This window comes from Tiliqua scincoides, chromosome 1 (assembly GCF_035046505.1).
Source record: "Tiliqua scincoides isolate rTilSci1 chromosome 1, rTilSci1.hap2, whole genome shotgun sequence".
Lineage (NCBI taxonomy): Eukaryota > Metazoa > Chordata > Lepidosauria > Squamata > Scincidae > Tiliqua > Tiliqua scincoides.
In genome coordinates this window covers 138,165,646-138,178,409 of record NC_089821.1, presented here as the reverse complement: position 1 = coordinate 138,178,409, position 12,764 = coordinate 138,165,646, and positions in this window count along the sequence as shown.

Genomic DNA, 12,764 nt, shown 5'->3' with positions numbered 1-12,764 from the left:
TTCCTCTAGTCTTTTGAGGTGGATGGGAAGAAAGGATGCATTTCAGATTTGGCCATCACCCAGTCTAGGAGCTGGGGGGGGGGGGAGGGAAATTGGTAGGAGTACATTGGCATGGAAATATTTCTGCTCTAGACATATCACCATCCTGATCACAGGCCCTTAGTCGGACTGTGATAACTGCTTTGGTATATGTCTGGGTTCTCCACTACATTACTGGAATAACAGTAGCAGTCCCTCTATCCAGAGAAATAACACAGACATAGGAGCAAAACTTAGCCCACTACCAGGCATTGGTGACATAAGTATTGGGGCAGGGAACATTTTTTGCCTGCACTTTGACTGCATCACTAATTACAGTTCCTTTGCGTTCAACCACAGAAGCCACTTCTATGAGAGAAGGTACCGGTATTTACAGACTGTGGGCGTAATCCTACCCTGTGCTGGAACAGGCAAGCCAAGAGGCTTGCGCTGTATCCAGCGCAGGATAGCGGCTTAAGACGGCTCAGCCAGACATTTCCCCTTACCTTGGGGTACATTTCCTTACCTCTTTTCCCCTATGGGTCTCCTCGGACTTACACCACCTCCTGAGGTAGCACAAGTCCGAGGAGAGCGGAGCAGCTTCATGCCGCTCCAAACTCCCTGGGAATGAGGGTTGAGATCCAGCATAAGTGCTGGATCCCAGTCCTGCCTCCTGCTCCCCACCCGCCCACATCCAGGGCCGCCCACCACCTGCCCTCCCCCTGCCCAGGAACGCCTCCCTCCCACTTTCTGCCTGCCCACACCAGAGGCTTGTGTCAGCCCAGCTGGGCCAATGCAAGCCTCACCGAGGAAGCCGGCACAGAGGCTTGTGTTGGCCTCCGCAGGCCGCCGCATCTCTGTGCGCCAGTCTGGTTTCCTCCTGAGGAGGCGCAAATGTGCCTTTTGGCACATTTGCGACCCTCCTGGGTGGGCACAAGGGATTTGAGTTGGCCCATGGGCGCTTCAGGATTGCACCCTGTGACACTTCATGTTTGTGTCACAATAGCTAAAAAATGCAAGATAAAAATATACAGTAAATTAATCCCAAATTAAAACCATCCAACTATGTTTTTACAATCTAAACAGGAATACCTTTCAATGCTTCTGAAAAAGGCATGCATTAAGAAAAAAGATTTCCATACCAGTGTCCGCTGACAGCCGACGAGGTAGTGCAGTGGAAGGTAAGATACAGGAAGGAGCTGAGGCCACTGAGAAAGATGAAAAGGGTCAAATGCCTCCTAGTGAGGGATAGGAAATAGTGGTGGAGACAGGAAGTGACTCTGCCATGAACATCTTTCTAGTCCACAAAACTTGGCTGATATAATGCAGAGTTTGCCACACCCCGTCTTGCACTGTAATCCATAAAAAGAAGATTCATTTGGGACAATGGAGTCAGCCACCCATATGGCATTAGTTATTTTCCCTGATTTGCAATATCAGCCCACCTTGACAAATGTGAATAGTGTTGCACTCTCCCTTAAGAGGCAAGTTGCACAGTACACAGAAACATTTTTTTTTTTTGTACAATCAAGTGAGTCTGTGGTCCAGCTGCTAATGTGTTGGACTTTGACCTAGGAGACCTGAATTCAATTCCTCGCTCAGACATTCATTCATTCTTTCAGCACAGCCCTCTGGCAAGTTGTGAGGCTTTCATCCTTATTGCCCATCTGGAACGGGGAAATAATAATTACCTACCAGGGAAATAAACATTGTAAAGCAGTTTGGACACTTAAAGTGCTATACAAATTATGATTAATAATGCTACTGTGTTTTTGTACATAATAAAATTCACTATAAGAAGAGAAGTTCATCGGGAAGGAAAGACCTTTTTGTGGCAACTTATGTGGAGGCTTAGAGAAAACAGGCAGAGAATTTGGCTCTCAAATCAGTACAAAAGCTTCGGGATATTATCTTCTTGACTGCTTCGCATTGCTCTTATGCAGCACTTATTACGCCTGCCAGATTATAACACGGAAGGTTCAGTTTTCATCAGTGTTCCACAGAAGAGAAATAGGATGACTCACGTGTAACTGGCTGGGTTGTGTATTGGATGTCCAATCTGGGGGTATAAATGAACTCTCTCACACTTTCTCCCAGGAGGGCAGAAATATTGCTCCTTGGCTCAAAATTCCTTCTTGGCTCTTTGTGCTGCCAGCTGTTAGGTTGAATGGCAATCAAACTGTTTGTGCCTTGGAATTAAAAAGATCCTGGAGGCTATGTTAGATCCCACCCTATCTCTCGAGGAAGAGCTATTCTGTGGTTAGATCGCCTCTGTGTCGCCTAAGGAGCATTGCTAAATTGTTTTCATTGCTATAGTAGAGACAGGCAATGCCTTTTCTTCTCAGACTATGCAGAATGAGCTGCAGCATCTCAAGACAGCAGCATCTTTCAAAATAAACAATGGCAACTAGTATCAAAAGGGCTGGTTCTTAGAGGAAAGTTAAGTGCAGGCTTACTTATTTTTTAATTCTTTGGTTTTACAATCAAAGTAATCTGAATTAGGGCAGTTAGCCAACTGAAGACATTGGGGTAAATTAATATGTCATTTAACCCCATTCATTTATTACTTACATTTGCAGGGCAATCCTATCCTTCCCCCTCCCCCCTGCCAATGCAGGGACACTAAAAAGGCAACCACTGCATTTGGCCAGGGGGGGCATTCTGGAGGTCTCCTCTGGGTAAGCCTCCACTGTGTGGATAGGTCCGGTCAGAATCACGGGCAGAGGTCCACATGGACCCATGCTGCAAGTCTGGGAAGGGGTTTAGGATTCAGTAGCTGCTACTGCCACCAAACCCACTCCCTTCCCGGACCCAGTCAGCCACCGTCGCTGCCCCCATTCCTTCACCCACTGGCTTACCTTTGCCAGTGGGACTGCAATGATCCACCAGCGCGAGAGAGGCCAATATGGCATTTTGTGCTCTGCTGGAGTGCCTTTTATGACTGCTGGCTGGCCAGGATCAAACTGGCCTAAATCCTGGCTGCCAGGATTTAACTGGGCAGTTAAATGCATAACCATATCACACCAATTCAATTTGGTTGCCTTTTCAAATACTGAAGGAATTCAAAGACTGCTTTTATTTGTGAAATTGTAAGTTTCCACACAGTGGTAAGAGGGAAAAAAAAAACCTTTCATATTTTATTTTTAATTCTATGTTACATTGACATACCATATAAGAACTAAAATAACTTCCCATAAAAATACTCATAGGTCCACTGATTAAAATTAACCACCACCAATGATACTTCAACTAAACTGAGTGTCTGTATCAAGGTAAAGATGATGCTTGGTACAAAAGTTGGTGTAACACAACTCATTTTCTTCTTATTGTTGTTCCTACACTCTTCCCCAATATCTTTTGAGCTTCTTAGTGGGTGGCTGAAATGACTGAGGTAGCCATCTGTCCCCCCCTGCGCCCCCCCCACACACACTTTTAACAGATTCCTTTAAACAGAACCCAAAGTATCTTTTTCAACTGAGTTCTTAACTCCAAACTACAGGATTTTGGCAGGTTTGCTGACTCTTAAAAATTCTCCCCTGCCCTCGAGCTCCATGAACCTCTTTTTAAACTGAATGCAGAAAGAAACTTGAGACCCTTCCTAAGTTCAAAAAGGATACAGAAAAGCTTTCTGTGATCCTCATCCTTGTTAAGACAAGATGTATCTGAGGTAATATTTCCGTTGATTTTCAACACACATCAAATAATAATATACTTCATGCAGGTAAAATTGGCTTAGATACAGTCGAATGTTTCATACTGAAGTTAGATTCTGGAAATCACAAAAATTAAGACTGCCTGTATTTAAGGTGGTCAGCCACCACAGAAATGAATAGTGTTAAAACAGGAAAAGAAGGAACACATCTCACACAGTGGTAAATCCCCCTGCAATTTATTCAAGTGTTACTCTTGCTACCCTCCACCCAGGTCTACTTAACACAGTATCTGCTCACAGGAGGTGGGGCGAGGTGCTTGAGGTGTGTCCCTTTTTAAGAAAGGGTAGATGTGCGCTTTAGCACTGAGAGAGGAAGAGTCTGGAGCAGTGATGGTGAAGCTATGACACACATATCAAAGGTGACATGCCACAACGTTTTTGGGTGACATTCCAGCATTCACCAACACCTGTCAGCGACTGAGTTTGTTTTTTCTAGTACAGTTGTGCGTCACTTAGTGACAGAGATGCAGACCAGCACCCCCATCATCAAATGAGGCTTGACACTATTAAAAACCTCTGAAAACTAGGGTAAGTTGAGCTCCCCTCACCACTGAAGGCTTTTCTGAGCCTCACAAGAAAATCAGAGTCTCTTGCACAATTTGGGCATTATGAGCCTCACAGAGGCAGCACAAAGTCATATGCTGACTCTGCAAGGCTCCCCTCAGTTTCGGAGGCTTGGGGTGTGTGTGCAGGAACCAGCGGCAGCATCACATATGCAGCCCATCGCTGGTCGGAGCATCGCAAAGTGGCACTCACCTGTATTTCATTTTTGTAATTATTGGATGCATCTTTATATAATACATGATTGGACTATATTTTTGGACTGAATGTAATATATTGAACTGTATATAATCATGATTGGACTGTATTTTTTTTTCAGATAAATGAATATGTATAGAATTGTTTCTCTTTTGTTCAGAAAGAGGGGGGTGGCATGCCAGCAGAGCCAAGTTAGGAATTTTCTGAATTTTCACCACACCAAGCCCAAAAGGTTCACCATTACTAGTCTTGAGTCTACAAAGAAAATAAAAAAAAAAACAGCATAAACCCTGAAAAGTTCCATGAGCACTTACACAGCCCTTATGTTTGTTTTTGTTTTTTTTTTTTAAAAAAAAAAATTTATACCACTATTCATATCCATTTCACAGTGGTGTATAAGAGGTTAGCCTGGAAATTCTGGTGTAATTTTATATGCCTGGAAATATTCATTTCACCTTCATGTCACTCTTTCCAGCTGTGGGACTACAGTGGGATTTCCTTCTTTTCTAGAGATTTGAAAAATGTAATCTGGAAGTCAGTCTTTTGACAATGTGGATTCCTTGGAGCGATCAAAGTTACCTGACAAAGAACCACTGGTTGTCTTGGCTGGTTGATCTAGGTCAGATTGAAGTTATTTACAAAGTAGGGTTTTCCCACTAGTTGTCATGAAGGTTATTTCTCCAAACAATGCTATTTGGTTGAATTATTAACTGCTTAAAGACTCATGTTTTTAGATTTTAGAGATGGGTTGTGTACCATCCTCCTGCTCCAGTAGTCTTTCCTTTCAACTTCCCAAGTAAGAAAAGGAACCTGCAAGGGCTGAAGCTATTAACTGAATGAATTGGTACATTTGTAAATTGCACATTAAAAGCGTGGATTTTTAATTGGATTCTAATTGGAGCCATCCCCCATGAAAGGGTGCTCAATGCTGAGGGCATCAGAAATTATCATTGTATGCCTCTTGATTGAGGCATTGCGTTTGAGATAATTTTTGTTGGTTTTTGGAGACATTAGGTGGCAGTATAATTACTTTAAAAGCTGGTAGTTGTGTTCATGAGTCTAGTCTTGTTAATTCCAGAGGGTCAGCTGTGTTAGCAAAAACAGCAGGATCTTTTGGCAAATATGTTGTGGCATAAGCTTTTGTGGGCAATGGATATATGACATAGTCATCTCTGTGAGAACTGCATATACCTTGTGTATGGAACGAACAAGAAAAATGTGACTCACTTCCACAATAACTGGTGGTCTCTGCTAATGAACAAGCATAGCAAGACCAATAGTGCAAATAATTATAGTTTAATGGGAGACTCCAGTACAAAGTCACTGAGTTGGAATTCATTAGCAAGTTTGATACTGTGGTATTTGGTCTCAACAACTCCTGAAAGCAGCGAGCTCCCATTACAGAGTAAGGGCCAAGTAGAAGGTTACCCTAAATGCATAATGTGGCATTTGTGTTTTGTCCTTGTTTTAAGAAAAATAATAGTGGCTAGGGAGGCACAAAGGAAAACAAAACCACAAAAATCCTGAACCCCCCAACTGCTAAAAAAAAAAAAATGAAACACACCAGACCATGTTTTGACCCTAATTGTATTTCTTTCAATGGTTATTTATTTGGACTTGTAGAACTTACCCTTCATTGCCAATTGCCCTGCAGAATCCAGGAAAGGGCAAGTCAGGTGCAGTTGACTTGAGTGAAGTCATGAGTCTCTGCTCCCTGCAACTGGACTCAAAAACGAGTCATAACAGAGGCACTCCCCTTCAGAGTGGGAGCAGCAGGTGAGGCAGAAATGCCCTGTCATTGTCCATGGAAAAGCACCACAGCTGCCCCACATGCTTACACCTAAGGAGGCACTCCTTACACCCACTTTCTCAGGTGTAAGGAGAGACTTCTCGAGTATAAGTAAACGGGGCAGCTGTGGTACTTTTTCATGAACTACAATAGGGCTTCACCTGCCACCCCTGCTCTGAAGAGGAGGGGGCCACTTGCACACCTGTAGTGAGGCTCTGTGCAACATGTAGTGTTTTGCAAGCTGAGGTGAAGCTCCCTGAAAAACTTAATGTTTTGCACCCTGTCTAGCTATGCTACTGGAGTGCACAGGAGCCAGCAATGTGATTAGAAAGCGTAATCACTACAAACCACCTCCTTCTGCTCCCTGGGCTTCTCCAGCCAATTCCAAGGAAAGAAACCCCTTGGGCTCCTCCTTCTGCCCTACCTCATCCAAAGAAAAAAACAGACCACCCATTCATCCAATAACCATCAGTTCCTTTAGAGATGGGCAAGAGAATCTACTCCCACCTCCCACCCAATGCAAAAGCAAAACATTAACCCTTCCCTACCTCTTGGCTGGAACTTCCCTGCTACTCACTTGGTCTGAATGATGGCTCCATGAGATCTTTCATGCTGCAGACAAGGTAAGCAAGCACGCCCAGACACCAACAAAGTGTCGTACACATGTGTGGGGAATCAGTGCCAAGTCAAGTGGCCTCAGAATTGAGTCAATGCTTGTGTCATCAGTGCAGGTAACTCGAGTCTTCATGAGTCAGCAAAAAAGCTAATTTTTGTGATTCGGACTCAAGTCATCTGACTCAAGTTCCCAACCCTAATAGAATCTCCTTCACAGCTGAAGGCTGGTGGGGGGGGGGGGAAGAATAATCCCCTGATAGTCACAAGGCAGTCTCTTTCTCTTTGAATTGCCTTTGTAAAGAATGGAACAAATGGATGAACTGAGACAGAAATAAAAAAATAGCTTTTAAGAAAGTAGAAAACGGGGTGCCAGAAGCCCTATTAACTCATTCAGGGCCCAATCCTATCCAACTTTCCTGCACCGATGCAACCACAATGCAGTTGCAAGATAATGGAACAAACATTCCCTTACCTTGAGGAGGCCTCTGTGACTGCCTCTCCACCACAGGAAGCAGTTCACGCCCCATTGACCAGCTGCACCATTGATCAGGCTGCATGAGCACATAGTGCCATAGTCATACCAATCTCAATTGTTGGGGGGGGGGAATCTGTCTCTAACTTTATTTCAGCACCTCAATTATCTCTCTAGTCCACATATATATATGAGCCTAATATAATCAGTTAAAATCTCTCTGTCTTAGCACCACTCTTTATGGATTTTCTCATTTCATTGGCCCTGCCAATGCCCTGCCAACTAGGTATGATGAGGCGCCCTCCCTCTCAGGAGGCAGACTTTGGAGTATCATTAAATAGTTGTCAATTTGCGGCCTTTTATTTTATTATAATTTATCATCATGGCTAAGGAGGGGCTGACTCAGAGTGAAGCTTTTCTAAGTGCCTGGAGAGAGACTGATTGATGGATTATCTGCCTGATGACTCTGTCTTGCATCTCAAAGGTCAGCAAGGCTGTTTTTAAATCGCCTAGCAAACTGACGTTAATTTTTAAATGGATTTGCTTTAATGAGATTTTTACCATCTACGTGAGTTCTGGAAACAGAACCCTCATGAATGAGACTCCACCTGTATTCTGTTCTCTTTTCCTAAAAGCACCATAAGATCCAAGCCATTGATGTTTTACTTTAATGAATTTATCTGGACAGAAGTAACCATCAGCAGTGTTTTTTTGTTTTTTTACTTTGAACTTTCAATTTTTTTTAAATCAAGTTTTAAATGGAGATGCTGGGTTGAACTTTGGTGAATTATGCCTTCTACCTCTACGAGCCAAGTTCTACATGTGGTGCAGCTTCCTGGGACAGTATTACCTCGTAATGCAAATGGAACATTCCATATTTGGAACTTTTCCCACACAAAAAATTCCTGCCCTACTAAACCAGGAAAAAAGAGTAAGCTAGTTCTCCCTGATATGTTCATTGGTCTGCATTCAGAGAACTTTTTTTATTCAGAGTAGCATACAAACAACACCTGCATTCTGGAGTGGTACAATCCAAGCAGTCCATACCATGTGATTCTTCTAATTGCACAGATCAGTTTTGGGTTATGCAGGAAATCTACTGCAATAGTAAGAGTTCTACCCAGGTCTTCTGATTGTTCATTCAATTCTCCAACAATGTGACCACGCTTCATGTAAAAAACTAATGCATGGAGACTGTTAGAGAAGAGACAAGGACAGTTTACTTGGAAAGCTGATACTCAGAAGCAGTATTGGGGATCAGTTTAGTTTGGAGGGTTTTTTGCCTCATAATTAAAAAATTAGATGTGATCCAAGAACTGAGAGTTACGTAAATGGCCCTTTACTACCCTGGAGGAAAAGAGGGAAAAAATTCATGAAGATAATTGGGCAAGTAAACGAGGAAATGCCCATTTTCTTGTAAGGTATATGATTGTCTACAGGTTCCACTGTGGGGATGTTACCACTTAATTAAAACAATGGAATATTCATTGACCATAACATTTTTTAAAAGGTGTCATATAATTTTATTTTAAGCTGAATATCCCTTTGGGCAATCCTTCCTTCAACCTGGTAGCTTGCACTGCTCAGCTGCGCATCAGTCAGCAAGTCACGTCATCCTAACGGCATGTGTGCTATTCTGTATGCAAAAGATATCCATGAGTATTAACTAAGTTTGCAAGAGGAATTAGGATCAGTAATAAATGCTTTAGCAAAGAGGCTTTGGGGAATAAAAATGTATCTCTAGGCAAAATTCTCATAAACTAGACATCATCTTTGATTTACAGTTTATAGTATTTTCTCCACTGTATCCAATATCCTCACCTTCAGGGCTCTTGCTCAGTTTGTTGTGATTGACTGCCCAGGGTGGAAGGGTAGTTCTGGGGCTGCAGTTCTGGGCTGCAGTTCTGGAGTTATGAACTTGAGGGTGGGAAGGGAAAGATAAACATGTGAAACTTCAGTCGTGGAATCTGAAATTTGCATCTGTGTAGTAACAAGAGGCTATTCAGAAAGACACTGCTTTTAATTGGAACTGAATAGAGTTTATCATCATTTATCCTTATAATTATATGCTAACTTTCCTATGAAATGGAGTTTGCTGTTTTTAGGTGAATCTCATTGCAAGTACAGAAGACCACTCTTTTACACATTTTAAAATATGGGAATTGAGTTAGAAAAATAACCATTTAGATAGGGCTCTCTAATGAGTCCATAGCAGAATATGGATTCACGGGGTCCATTGCTCTAATCACTGAATAAGACTGCTTTCTCTGTTGAGAGGATTTGAAACACCCACATTGCACTGAGCAGGAAGGGTGGACTTCCTTGTTCAAAATGATCCAAAATACTGCATGTCACTTCCAACTGTCCCATGAGTCCACAGGCCAGTAGTTTCTGATTAACAGACCAACTCTTGGAAAGTGTAGTCGTTAAACTTTGTAATTGTGCTGACCAACATGTTTTAATTTAGTTGTTTCTGGCCTATAATTAGATATGTGTAGTATGTCAGAAAGTCAGTCAAACAGGTAGAGCTCAAGCCTTTGTGATCTTGGAAAGAAAGGCACTAGGCTTCCTACCTGCTCTTCTGAGGTACATAGACCTCAGCTGGTAGATTAATTAAGGGTGCAATCCTAAGGCACCCTTGGGCTGGTGCAAGTCCCTTGCGCCGGCCCAGAAGGGTCGCAAATGTGCCGTAGCACATTTGCGCCTCCTCAAGAGTCGGTTGGCCCAGTGCAGGGACGTGCCCCGGCCCACAGAGGCTGAATCCAGCCTCCATGCTGACCTCAACAGGGAGGCTTGTGTAAGCCAAACTCAGCCAATGCAAGGGTCTGGGGAGGAGGAGGTGCGAGGGAGATGTTCTGGGGCAGGGGGACGGCGGGAGGCAGGGCTGGGACTTGGCAGATATGCTGGACCCTAACCCCTATTCCTGAGCAGCGCGGAGCAGCTGCAAGCCACTCCACTCTCCTCTGACTTGTGCCACCTTGATCTTTGTAATCCAACAAGTTTTAGATTTGTAAAGATCAAGGAGACGCATTGGGGGGGTGCGGTGGCTTATCCGGCGGTAAGGGGAAGAGTTTCCCCTTTCCTCCAGCTAAGCCACTTCTGGCCCCTGTCTTGCGCTGGAAACAGCGCAGACCTAGCCTGCCTGTTCCAGTACAAGATAGGATTGCACTACACAATGCCTATGAGAAGTCGAATCAACTTGATTGTCACCCTATGGATAACTGACAAAGCAGCATTTTGAAACCAAGATGTCTGACTTGATTTAAAAATTAAAAAAAAAAAGCCAGGTGTCCATTTTCATTACCAGATATTCCACTTTGGATCGATACTATGGCTGACTTTTGCACACAAGTCCTCCTCCTGTCTTAAAGAAAGAGCGAAACGTATCCCTGCACCTGTTCTTTTACCTCTTAGAATTGTGGTTCCCAAACTGTTAGCTGTGGCTTCCCAGGGAAGTGTGGAAACCAGCCAGGGAAGTCACGGATTCCTTGCAGAAAACCCACCACCCTGTACAATGTATAGGATTGTAACCCTAATTGACAGCTGCGACCAATGGCCCAGTAGGTTAAAAAAGTCAAAAAAGTTTGTGAACCGGGGGGGGGGGGCAGAGGCAACTGAATGGCTGTGTTTTTCTGAGATCTTGAAAGCTCTTGGGAAAGCATGCTGCTTCCTCCCAAAAAACCGTGGGTCTGAGGAGATCCAAGGATCTGTGATCAGGAGAGATTTGATCCCACAGATGGTGTACAGTTTGGGAGAAGAAGGGTCCAGCCAGGGGCTGTTTTTCTCCAAGGGAACCCAGCCATCAATGTCGGTGTTGGTGAGGAGGATTCATCTTGAAACTAAGCTGAAGGCCCCAGGCAGGGAAAGACGCTGGAAGAACTAAGTGAGTGTTATTCTGTGGTGTGTGTCTGGCATTGATTGATTAATTGACTGCCTGATTAAGCTTTTGCCTGAGGGAAGAAGAAGGAGGGGCAGATTTTCCCCCTCTGGGAAGAGGAAAGAGGGGGGAGGCTTTCTCCATTCACTTGTTTGCTTGTGTAAGAAGAAGCTTTGGAGGAGACCTGCCGAGCTTGTTATGGAAATATGAGAGCATAATTCTAACTTTACAAATCTAAAATTCATTGGATTACAAATTAATCTTTCTGGAATATAAACTCTGCTTTGGAACGCTCAGTTTCATTTTCCTGTGGTGATCTTGGAGTGCCTGTGGAGAGGGCTGGAGATCTGCATTTCTTTGTTTTGCAAAAGTGGTTTATTGTTTTGAATTCCTCTCACTATCTACTGGAATGTGGTTGATATAGCAACAAACATAAGCAATAGAATCAAAACAATAGAATAAGAAGTATAGAACATCGGGGACATCTAGTGGATTTAAAAAGAGGATAAGAACAGGACTTGACAAGTGAAGTAAGGCAGATGATACGCTGAGGACATCTAGTGGCATTAAAAATATTGCAAGGCAAAGGTTTATTTGACTTAAAATTTCCTTGTGTTGGTTTTTATGGGTGAAGAATTGATTTCTTGATGATGTGATGTGATATATGGGTAACTGATAGTGATATATGTGATAACAGATATTTGAGTTTTACAGGAAAGAAAACATAAGAAGGAAGAAAAAGGATGACAGGAAAAGGAGCAAAAGTTAGGGGCTCTCCCACCCCGGAGTCAAGCTTGGGAAAACTAACACAAGAGGAACCAAAAGGGAAAGATTAGAAGCAGACAATACAAGACAATATAGAAAAATTAGTGGCGATGGGACAGCAGCACACAAATCAATTTCTGCAGGTTTAGAAATGGAGCTGGAAGAAAAGAAATCAGATGATTCAGAGATAACTGAGGAATCAGAAAAGGAAGAAACTAGAGGGGCAAGGAGGCATTCACCGATAGCAATAAGAGGAAGACAAAAAGAGAAGGTGAATAGTAAAAAGAAACATGATGGTTAAGGGAGGATGGAGTATTTACTCTGTCAACATAAATGGCTTAAATTCATCTCAAAAATGAAAGAAAGTTTTCCTTCAATTGTAATAGTTAAATATGGATAGGTCATAATATTACATTAGAACAATGGGAATAGATTTGGAAATATAATATAAAATTTACTAGAGCAACAAATTTTAAAGAAAAATGTATATAAAATGTTTTATAGATGGTACATGACACCAGTAAAACTGGTAAAAATGAATCAGAACATATCAAAAAATTGTTGGAAGTGTAAATGTGTAGAAGGGATGTTTTATCATATGTGGTGGACATGTAAAAAATGCAAGTATATTGGAAAATGGTAAGGAATCCAATAAAAGAGATCATTGGATTTACGATATCGCTGAAACCAGAGTTATTTTTGCTTATTACCTTAGATATTATAAAGAAAATGATGTGTATTTAGTTGTTATGATATT